Here is a 12,690-nt window from a genome sequence, read left to right on the forward strand (position 1 = left end):
CTACACTGCACTGTGTCAATGGGAGATGCTCTACGATCGACTTACCTTCCGCCTCTCAGGGAAGTGGAGTATAGATGTTGACAGGAAAGCGCTCTGTCATTAACTGGGCTTGTCTTCACTAGACCTGCTAAATTGACACCACTACATTGATCACAGCAGGGCCGATTTAGCCGTAAATAAAGATACCAAACTTTTGTGAGCTGATCTCCTGAGACTTGTTAACCTCTGAAATTTTATGGTCTCAGTTATTTTTTCAAGATACACATGTTCTTGTGCTGCAATGAAATATTACAAAAAAATCATTGTTCTCATGAAATTTTGAAGGCATGTGCATCAAACTCCTCCCCATTTTTGGATCGGACCTAAAACCAAAATTGTAGGGACAAGTTTGGATTTGGAGATTCAAATATGCGCACACAATTCAAATGTGCTCTGATTCCAGGTTCTGAGTTTAACTCCTCTCTATTTTTAAGTAATTTAGAAAATGTCACTAGTAGAGTTTTAACAAAAGTCAGATGACATGCAGACAGCAGGTCTAATCCTTCCTACATTAAATTGATCCAAATGAAAAGTAATTTGTGTAATGATGGAAAATCAGGTTATTTCTTTAAGGAAACCATCATTCAGAACAAAGTCCTCAGTATTTGTGCACCACAATAAAACTATACTAAGAGAAAAAGCTTTTTGTAGAAAGCTTTTCCATACCCCTGGGAAGTCTGAATGGATAAGAAGCCTGTACCAAAGAAGAAATAAATAGAATGCACTCAAAATCTTTCAGCACAAAAAAATATGGACTGAGCAGACTGTCTTCCGGTGTGCTGTGGCATGCAACACTAAAAGGTGACAAAAAGATATTGACACTGACATTCCCCTTATGTTTTTCATAGATTGAATTATCAGAATGAGAAGTATCATTTAACAAAAGCACTTGTATCACTGGCATCTAGGGATACTGCTCCTAATAGCAGAATGGTTTCTAGAACCAGCACTGGGACCAGTATTATTAAAAATATTTTACCCTCTGTGGATATTGTTCCTACAGCTATGTGAGCTGCATGAAGCCTAAGGTCAAATCTGAGCTGAGTGCTTACAGATAAACTTCCCTGTTCTGGAGCTTGAATTTAAAACTACCCTGGGATTACTCAAGAAACGCAAATGGAGTTGGTTCTTAGCCATTTACTTGAAGTCCTTACAGAAAAAAAACAAACAAAAAAACAAACTCCCTCCTACACACAACCATGGAAACCATAAATCAAAGCTGATCATCACATGGATTTTTTTTTTTTACAGTGAATTGCATAAAATACTGGAAATCTGCACCTGACACTATTTAAACTAAATTGGAGGATTATTCCCAGCAGTATCTTCAATCCTAATGTCTGAATTACAGCACATACGATTGTTTGACTAGTACCAGAGTTAAATCTGGTAGCTGCTATTCAATTTTACCTGACAACACTCAGAAGCAGATAACATTGTTTTGCTTTGCTATTTGCTTTTTAATATCACCAGAATCTGTAAGCAAATGTAAAAAGTCCTTAATGCCGCTTCATTTCCCAATTCCTTGTCTTAGTGTGTATTATGGAGACAAAAGAGAAAGATTGAAAAAAGAGAAAGATGGGTGACTATAATAATACTTGTGTGAAATATTTAAAATGAAGATTAAACCAATCAGATTATGGACAGTCATTCTAATGTGTCAATGTAGCCACTGCATTAAAAAAAACCCAACCTCTTTAAAATGGTTAAATATTTCCTTCATAAAAAGATTAGCAGGAATCTAAAATTACCTCTATTTGTGTCATAATAATGGATAATAATCTCCTCATTACAAGTCATTGAGCACAGGGTCATTTGGAGTACACGAGGAAAACTCAAGGCACCCACAAATAGTTTTACAAGCTTCCTTCTGACTGTGTATTCAGATAACATGTTAGTGCATTTATAAAATTAGAAAGAACTCTTGTTTAAAAAAATGAATTTTTAATGAGCTGCTTCCAAATACAATTTTGTGTCCTTGTGAGACTAAACATTTCTAATTATGTTTTTATAGCCTCAGCCAAATTACTAGAATAGGCTTCGCACTCTTTTCTATGCAAATACGTAGGCCAGTCACCACTACACAAACTTCTACTAAAGCACATTCCATTCTGTTTGTGACAGAAGTGTATGTATGCCATTAACTGGGTACTTGCTTACTCAAGCAATGCTTCATGAAATAGGCATACTGTTATAGCTAAAAGCAGACTTCATTTTTATCAGAAACCAGTTGCCTCATCAATATAGATGTTATTTCTAGAAATGGGCTGAAACATTGCAGGAAATATATAAATTGGTGGTACCCTGGGACTAAGCAATCTTGGGGATATTCAAAACATTACGCTAAAACAGGTAATCTCACGTAGTTATCCCAAACAGACTATGCTTCACTATCACATCACAGTTAATTGCAAAATCAATTTTTTTCCCTTAAAATGAGGTTTAAACACACAGGAATAGAAGATAATTACAATAATGGCATGCAATCAATATGAGATAAAACAATTATTATGGTAACAGATAAATTGCCCCTATCTGGATTCCCTTTGTGCTAGATGTTGTACAACCATATGGGGAGAGAAAGTCTCTTGTTTGAAGGGCAACATCATCAGGAGATTACAGTAAAGGGGATGCAGGGAAGCACAGTTCCCCAGCTCCTCCCCTACATGTAGAGGGAATTGCAGTAAAATGGTCCTCATGGGGTTAATTGTGTTACCCAGAGTATTAGGGAATGGAGCCATGCTCCACTCTTCCCTAACTTCATGTTTTATTAAGGGTAAAGGGAGTCTGCTCCCAACTCAGTTTGTTGTGGTACGGTTGAATAAAGCAGCAAGTTTCTCAGCCTGCAGTCCCATGAGTAAAGTGTTATTTTTGTTGCACTGAGCCGTCTCTTTACAAAAGGAATGGTCCCCTTACTCCCTGGTTGATCTGTATAGTTGTGCGAATAACTGATTATATTTTGGTTCCTGGCAGTTTCAAAACATCGTGGAGAGAAAAAACAACAACTCTGAATGAAAATTGAAATTTTTCAGAATTTTTGGCTGGAGCAAAACGTTCCATTTTGTGCATTTTAAATAAAAGCAAAGGAAATGATGTGCTAGATTCACAAAAAATCATGTCCCCTTATATCCAACAGCCCAGTGGTTAGAGTATTCACATGGAATGTGGGAAACTGAGGTTCAAATCCTCCCTCTAGAGAAGAGACTGCAATGTGAGTCCCTCCCTCCCCCATTCTAGGTGAATGTCCTAACCACCAGGCTATAGAGTTATTATCACTCTCTTTCACTGGCCCAATACTTTATCAAGTTTGAATTTGCCACCTTTCAGTATCACCAAATCTCCCCTTGTTATATATTGAGGCTGGATAAACAGAAGTTCCTAGTCAACTTAAGCAGACACATGTCAAAACAAGAGAAGAGAAAGCAAAGGAAGGAGTTAGGGAATGTGTAAAATTGGTGGTGATAAATACAGGAATATGACTTAGCTTAGGAGAGTCTGAGATCCTGGGTCAATTGGGCTAGTGCTATGGGGCTAAAAATAGCAGTGTAGATGTTCCTGCTCAGATTGGAGCCCCATCAAAGAGGTGGGAGTGTTTCAGCACTGAAGCCTCAAGTTGAGGGGGAACATCTATGCTGCTATTTTTAACCCTGTAGCAGGAGGCCCATGAGCCTGAGTCATTTACCCCAGGCTCTCATACTACTGTGATGTTGATGTTTTTTGCAGTGGTACTGCATACATCTTATTTCTTTTGCAGAGGGGGAGAAGCGATAGCTCAGAACAAAATCAGTTAAACAAAATAGAAGTCTCTTGCATCCTGGTTCATTAGACTCTCCCTGAAGGACTGCCAATGTAACTTAATGCTTAAGGTAGGGATTCTCTACTGATGAGTCTCTGACACTGAAACTGAGGGAAATTTTTAGGATAATTTACCAAAAAATGCAGTTTTGGATCAACCAGAACCATTCACAATTTTTTGTTGAGTTTGCTGAACAGTTTCCATTGAACTGAGAAAGTCTATACATTTTGATAATGTTGAAATGAACTAACCACCTGGCTGTAGAGTCATTCTCACTCTCTTTTGATTGCCCAGTGACACCCTACTGTCATCATGAATGACTATGAATTGCTATTATGAATGACAATGAATAGTGGGCTAGGAAACCATTTCTCTCCCAGATCCATCTGTCACTGAATATTTAGGACCAACACTAATATAAATGAGTTACACTCATTCACCTTAGGGCATAATTTGGCCCAAATTGGTGAGTTTTGGAACTAGGGGCAAGGCTATATGGGGGTGGGGGGTCGCATTCAGAATCTTACTATGTGAAAGGTGTCACCAGTACAATAGTTTGAGAAACACTGCCCTAAATGACTGCTTCTGGGAGCAACTGTGCCACTGTGGCTAAATGACAAAGTAAAAGAAGCAGTGAGGGGTAAAAAGGCATCCTTTACAAAGTGGAAGTTAAATCCTAATGAGGAAAATAGAAAGGAGCATAAACTCTGGCAAATGAAATATAAAAATATAATTAGGAAGGCCAAAAAAGAATTTGAGGAACAGCTAGCCAAAGACTGAAAAAGTATAGCGATTTTTTTTTAAGTACATCAGAAGCAGGAAGCCTGCTAAACAACCAGTGGGGCCACTGGACGATTGAGATGCTAAAGGAGCACTCAAGGACGATAAGGCCATTGCAGAGAAACTAAATGATAAACTTTGAATCAGTCTTCACGGTTGAGGATGTGAGGGAGATTCCCAAACCTGCACCATTCTTTTTGGGGGCAAATCTGAGGAACTATCTGATTAAGGTGTCATTAGAGGAGGTTTTGGAACAAATTGATAAACTAAACAGTAATAAGTCACCAGGACCAGAGAGAATTCACCAAGAGTTCTGAAGGACCTCAAATGTGAAACTGCAGAACTACTAACTGTAGTCTGTAACCTACAATTTAAATCAGCTTCTGTACCAAATGCCTGGAGGATAGCTAATGTGATGCCAATTTTTAAAAAGGACTCCAGAGGTGATCCCAGCAATTATAGGCGGTAAGACTGACTTCAGTACCAGGCAAACTGGTTGGAACTATAGTAAAGAATAAAATTATCACATACATAAATGAACATAATTTGTTGAGGAAGAGTCAACATGGTTTTTGTAAAGGGAGATCATGCCTCACCAAATCTACTAGAATTCTCTGAGGGGGTCAACAGGCATGTGGACAAGGATATAGCATACTTAGATTTTCAGAAAGCCTTTGACAAGATCCCTCACCAAAGGCTCTTAAGCAAATTAAGCTGTCATGAGATAAGAAGAAAGGTCCTCTCATGGATTGCTAACTGGTTAAAATATAGAAAATGAAGCATAGGAATAAATGATCAGTTTTCAGAATGGAGAGAGGTAAATAGCAGTGTCCCTCAGGAGTCTGTACTGGGACCAGTCCTATTCAACATATTCATAAATGACCTGGAAAATTTTCAGATGATACAAAACTACTCAAGACAGTTAAGTCCCATGCAAACTGTGAAGAGCTACAAAAGGATCTCTCAAAACTAAGTGACTGGGCAACAAAATGGCAGATGAAATTCAATGCTGATAAATGCAAAGTAATGCACAATGGAAAACATAACCCCAACTATACATATAAAATGATGGTGTCTAAATTAGCTGTTACCACTTAAGAAAGAGATCTTGGAGTCATTGTGGATAGTACTCTGAAAACATCCATTGCAACGGCAGTCAAAAAAGTGAACAGAATGTTAAGCATCATGAAGAAATGAATAGGTAATAAGACATAAAATAGCATATTGCTTCTATATAAATCCATGGTACATCCACATCTTGAATACTGAGTGTGAAGGTGGTCACTTCATCTCAAAAAAGATATATTGTAATTGGAAAAGGTTCAGAAAAGGGCACCAAAAATTATTAGGGGTATAGAACAGCCTCTGTATGAGGTGAGATTAATAAGACTGGAACTTTTCAGCTTGGAAAAGAGACAACTAAGGGGGGATATGATTGAGGTCTATAAAATCATGGCTGGTGTGGAGAACGTAAATAAGGATGTGTTATTTACTCCTTCTCATAACAGAAGACTAGGGGTCACCAAACGAAATTAAGAGGCTACAGGTTTAAAACCAACAAAAGGAAGTATTTCTTCACACAACACAGAGTCAACGTGTGGAAGTCTTGAATTAAATAAATTCATGGAGGATAGATCCATCAATGGCTATTAACCGGGATGGGCAAGGATGGTGTCCCTAGACACTGTTTGCCAGAAGCTGGGAATGAGCGACAGGGAATGGATCACTTGATGATAACCTGTTCTGTTCATTCCCTCCGGGGCACCTGACATTGGCCACTGTCAGAAAACAGGATACTGGGCTAGATAGACCTTTGGTCTGACCCAGTATGGCCGTTCTTATGATCACAGAACTGAAAACTAATGATAGCTTAGGTATGCTGATCATGACTGATCACATTTATATTGTGCAAACAGAACAAAGTCCAGGCCAGTGATATATATATATATACTTGGTCTTTAAAAGACCCCAGCTTCACAAAACTATAAACAATTATGAGCCTAATTAGCTGATAGGAAGAATTTAATCAGAAAAAAACATGAATAATCATTAGGAATTGTTTAAGAACACTTTACAAGATGCGCAGAAAAACACAATCTCACAATCAAGGAAGAAGGATGTATTAGTTAAAACAAGAAACTACTTTAGTGGGGTAGTGAAGGCAGTTATAAAATAAATAAATAATATTTAACAAAGAAAGGGGAAGTTGATCGTAATGAATATAAATGAGAAGTTAGGAATTGTAAACAAATAATAAGAGAAGTAAAAGAACACAATGAGAAATCTATGGCCAGCTGAGTTAAGGACAATAAGTAATAGTTTTTTAAATATATTAGGAACAAAAAGAATTCTAACAATGGTAGTAGTCAATTGACCATGACAATTACTATTAATAATGCAGAAAAGGCAGAATTGTTCAATAAATACTTCTGTTATGTATTTGAGGGGGGAAACATGATGTAGTCATATCATATGATAATACTCTTTTCATTCAACTAGTACCTCAGGAAGATGTAAAGAAGAAACTACTAACGTTGGATATTTTTAAATCAGCAGGTGTGGATAACTTGCATCTAAGAGTTTTAAAATAGCTCCCTGACATCCTTGCTGGACCATTAATGTTGATTTTCAGTAAGTCTTGGAACACAGGAGAAGTTTCAGAAGACTTAAAAAAAACTACCGTTGTGCCAATATTTAAATACGTTTAAATGGGATGTTTAGTAGTTTTAGTCCTATCGGTCTCACATCAATCCGAGGCAAGATAATGGAGCAGCTGATATGAGACTTTATCAATCAAGAATTAAAGAAGGGTAACATAATTAATGCCAAGCAACATGGGTTTATGATAAATAGACCTTGTCAACCAACTTGATATCTTTTTTTTATGAGATTACAATTTTACCGATTATGGTACCACATAACATCTTGATTAAAAAAGTAGAATATAAAATTAACATGCCTCTGATGGGGTGGACTAGGCCCAAAGGCCCCCTGCTTGAGGCCTCATGGTTCTGCCACACTGATCCAAGGAAAGGAGTTTCGGAGAGGTTCTCTAAGTAGGCTAGAGTGGCTGCGGGGGAAACAGCCAGTCAGGGCCCAGGACATCCCTATAAAAAGGAGCTACAGAGCCAGAGACAGTACAGTTCCTCACTAGAGCTGGAGGAGTGTGGATGGTATGGCTGGCTGAGGGAACTGCAGCACAACGGACAGTCCAGTGCTTAGTAGAGACTGGGGGAGCAAGGCAGAGCTCCTGGGTGGCTACTGGGCCTGAACTTAGAAGAGCCCTGAGCATAAGGCAACGGTGAAGGCTGGGGCCCAGATTAGTGTGTAGGCCCAGATTTCCCTCCCCCCATCCCCATAAGCTACTGGGGAAGTGCCTACAACTGGACATAAGTAAACCCCCAGAAGGGTACTGAACTGCCAGGAAGCCCATCTGAAGACTGGGCCAAAAGAGACTAAGAGAACAAAACCATTGCCTCCAGGTAGGAAGCCCTGGTGGTATGGCTGAAAGTAGGACTGGTTTAAAGACTGCAGACACACCGAACCAAAGGGGGCACTCGTAAGAGCATGAGAGGTGGGTGCCAACCTATTATAATGGCACATATTAAATGGATTAGAAAATGGTTAATTGATAAGTCCCAAAATATAATGGTTAAAGAGGCATCATCACTGAGTGGGTGTGTTTCTAGTGGGGTTCCACAGGATTTGGTTCATGGTCCTACAGTATTTAACATTTTTATTAATTACCTAAGTAGAAAAAACAACATAAAATCATCACTGATAAAGTTTGCAGATGACAAAAATTGGGGGAGTGGTAAATAACAAAGGACAGATCACTGATACAAAGTGATCTGTAACTGTGTGTTTTAATACAACTAAACGCAAATCACACATTTACAACAAAGAAAGTAGATAATACATATGCAATGGGGAACTCTATCCTGGGAAGTCGTGACTCTGCACAAGATTTGGTGTCATGGTGGACAATCAGCTGAACATGGATTTCCCAGTGTGATGTGTGCCCAAAAGGACAAATGTCATCCTGGGATACATAAACAGGGGATTTTGAGTAGCCGTAAACGGTTATTTTACCTCTGTATTTGACATTAGTGTAACCTTGCTCTGTGCTGTTGCAGTTTCCACAGTTCAGAAAAGTTGTTGATAAATTGGAGAGAGTTCAGAGAAGAGCCACGAGAATGATTAAAGGGTTAGAAAACCTGCCTCGTATTGAGCTCTTTGAGTCTGTCAATCTGTTTAGCATAAGAAAGAGAAGGTTAAGAGGTGTCTTGATGCAGTCTATAAGTATCTATGGGGGAACAAATATTTGCTAATGGGCTCTTCAGTCTAGGAGAGAAAGGTATAACATGATCCAATAGATGGAAGTTCAAGCTGGAAAAATTCAGACTGGAAACAAGTTGCACATTTTTAACAGTGAGAATAATTAACCACTGGAGCAATTTACCAAGGATTGTGGTGGATTCTATATCACTGGATATTTGAAAAATCAAGATTGGGTGTTTTTCTAAGAGATCTGCTCTAGGGATTATTTTGGGGAAGTTCCATGGCCTGTGCTATACAGGAACTCAGACTAGATGATCACAGTGGTCCCTTCTGGCCTTAGAATCTATGAAAGAAAGTAGCAGATGGAGTGGAAGTAGCTTCTCAGAAAACAAAACTCCAGACTATGCCTGGCTTTAAAAATCATAATTAACACTTTGAATTACACCTGGAACCAAATGGGAAGCCAGTATAAAAACTCAGCGTGGATGTCAGGAAGACTCCTACAGATTTTTTTTTCTACATCCAATTAGAGTCAGACAAATTAACAGATCAAGATCTTAACTTATTTAATAATATTGCACTGGAGACTTTCATTTACATTGAATACTGATAGTGTAGAACCTTGGCCCATAACCGTGAACAAGTCTGCATCACAAAAGGCGCTGGTAACATCTAGACTAGGGCAGTGTTTTTCTGAGTGAGTCATTCAGAGACAGTCTGAGATCCAAAGAGAATCTCTTTATTCTTCCCAAGGGCTGCATCTAACTGATCCTAAAGCAAAGAGAAAATAAGTGTTTCACCAAAATCAGTGCTCAATCAATAGTGATTATTATTACTAAATATTTATACTAAATCAGTGCTCAGTGGCTCAAATCAGGATACGGCTCCCTGTGCTCACAGAGTACATGCAGTACAGAGACCATGGTTTGCTGCCTGTGGAGATTACAACCTAAGGAATGGTTGATAACAATTATGATCTGTGCCTAACTCCACAGAAGATTACTTTAATCTGACTCCAAAATGGTAACATGTAAGAACCAGCAGTAATATTCTGTTTCTTTATTTGCTGTCTTACAGAGTCATTGGCTCATTAGATTCCAATACATCATTGCATGCTGACAGATAGGATCTGAAACGCAGAATAGCTGTACTCACAATGCAGAAAACTGAATAAGCAGCAGAGATGAGTAATAAAATGATAATGTTGTTGTTTTTCTGATGTGATTTCATTTAAAGCAAAGACAATTCTGAGAGGCATCTGATATTTTAAAATGCCTTAGTCTGCAGCAGACAGTTTTCCCAGATGTTTTCAGTAACTGAATCTTTATCATCAATTTATTTGTGGCTTAATATGTTCTCAGATGAACTGTCACTTTCTATTCTCAATTAAAAAATGAAAAGAGGGCTCACTCCATTTAGCTATTTTTTCTGTACTTGCCATTGAAAGCTGACTGCAGACATATGGAGTTATTTATCCCTGAGAACTGAAGTGTGGATTGCCAAGCAAATCTAAAGAAAAGTGAATTGAACAGGTTTCTTGCCTGTTCCCATCACTCTAGTTTTAGTCTTTTGTCCCTAGACTCTGTTTGTGAGAGGGTAGAGATGGATGGCAGGAGGGAGATCGCTTGATCATTACCTGTTAGGTTCACTCTGTCTGGGGCACCTGGCATTGGCCACTGTCGGTAGACAGGATACTGGGCTAGATGGACCTTTGGTCTGACCCAGTATGGCCGTTCTTATGTTCTTATTCTTCTTTTCACTAAGAGCTTTGCCTTTTCTGAAGCTCCTTCCTCAATCCCATAAATTGTAGCCAGTACCAGATAGGGATAGACAGAAGCAGAAGTCTCCTAGGCTGGAATCTGCAGCTGCAATACAATCTCATCTAATCTGCTTGAGAAGTGACATGAAAACAGCATTACACTGAGCCCTAAAGACCGTCACTGCTCATCATCTCAGCCATTCTCATGCTACTATTGCTATCAGTTACTCCATTAGCTTAAGGGGCAAAGGTCTGTTAAATCTATCCAAAGGTTCCCACCCTGGGGAACTGCGGGAAGCGAAGGGATAGTCTCATGATTAAGGCAGTTAACGCTGCCCTGGAGAATTGTTTTCTATCCCTCCCCTTGCCACAGAGTTTCTGGGTGCTGGCTTTGAGACCCTGGAGTTTGATTTGCAGAAGTGCTGAATCCTCACAACCACAACTATTAGCCAATGGGAGCGGTGCTTTGAATGTAGAAAGTGCTATTTAATGCTAAGTACTTTGAAAAATCAGGTCATACCTGTCTCACATTGGCCACCTAAAATTACTGGATATTTTTTACCTTAATCTGTTTGTGACTCAGTTTCCCATGTATGAAATGGCAGTAATACCCCCTCATCTCACAGAAGCGCTGTGAAAATTAGTGTTTGAAGTACTCAGCTAGTATATAGTTATAAATACCATAGAGAAGTCCATGAGGAAATTAATAATTTTATCTTCAGAGCACTAAATAAGGCACAGGGCACACATTTAAGAATGATACAAAAACAAAATATCGAATAGCTGCTCATTACGTGAACACTGTCCAATCTGTGCACAGAAAAAGGCAAGGGCCCTATGAAAAAAAATAGCATTGATCATGTAATTAAAGACTGTCATAATGTATTTCCACCAGGGGGCCAAATTTCTGAGTGCTTGACTTTGCAACCTTAATAATGTTTTTTTAATTAGTATTTTTGTGTGTAATTATTTCTGAGTACCATAGGCTTGGCGAGTGCTTTATAAACAAATAGCCATAATCCACGCCCTGAAAAGGTGAGTGTTGACATTAAGAGCTTGACATTTCTTCTACTTAATATCAACATAATACGAATTTCTTGCAAATAGCAATTGTAAATATTTTAGTGGAGACCATTAAAATTTAAGGCCTACATTCTGGAAATTCTTACACATCTGGGTTAGGGTTGCCAGGCGTCTGGTTTTCGACCGGAACACCCGGTCGAAAAAGGACCCTGGCAGGTCCGGTCAGCACTGTTGATCGGCCGTTAAAAGGCTGGTCAGTGGTGCAGCGGAGCTAAGGCAGGCTCCCTGATTACCCTGGCTCTGTGCAGCTCCCGGAAGCAACCGGCATATCCCTGCAGTCCCTAGATGCAGGTGCGATCAGAGAAGTTCCACATTCTTTCCCCGCCCCAAGCACTGCCTCTGCAGCTCCCATTGGCCGGGAACCATGGCCAATGGGAGCTGCAGAGGTGGTGCCTCCTGTGGGTGCAGGGAACACACACAGCGCAAAGCCACCTCCGCCTAGGAGACAGATATGGCAGTCGCTTCTGGGAGCAGCATAGAGCCAGGGCAGGTAGGGAGCCTGCCTTAGCTGCGCTGTGCTGCTGACTGGTAGCCGCTTGAGGAAATGCCACCTTTTGGAGCTTGCACCCCAACCCCCTGCCCCAGGTCAGAACCCCAATCCAGTGGTCACACCCACAGCTCCCTTCCTTGAGAGAATGCTGCTTATGCTAGTCATAAAGAATAGATATCTTCATTCTTCAGCTTTTTCATTGTGTCTATAAATTTGAAAAACATGTTACACAAGCTATAATAATGAAAATGTCAGATACACAATTGGAGAAAACATCATACATTTGAAAATATACAAAAGAATAAATTCACTACCTTGAACTGAGTGAGAAGTAATATAAATCCATTAGTATACCTGTCCAGGAGGAAGAATATTTACATGGGAATCTCTAAGACTGAATTCATTATTTCAGTTAAATTAACAAACTCTGGTGAAACTCCATTCTCAGAGACCTGTGTGGAG

This window comes from Gopherus evgoodei, chromosome 3 (genome assembly GCF_007399415.2).
Source record: "Gopherus evgoodei ecotype Sinaloan lineage chromosome 3, rGopEvg1_v1.p, whole genome shotgun sequence".
NCBI classification, from domain to species: Eukaryota; Metazoa; Chordata; order Testudines; family Testudinidae; genus Gopherus; species Gopherus evgoodei.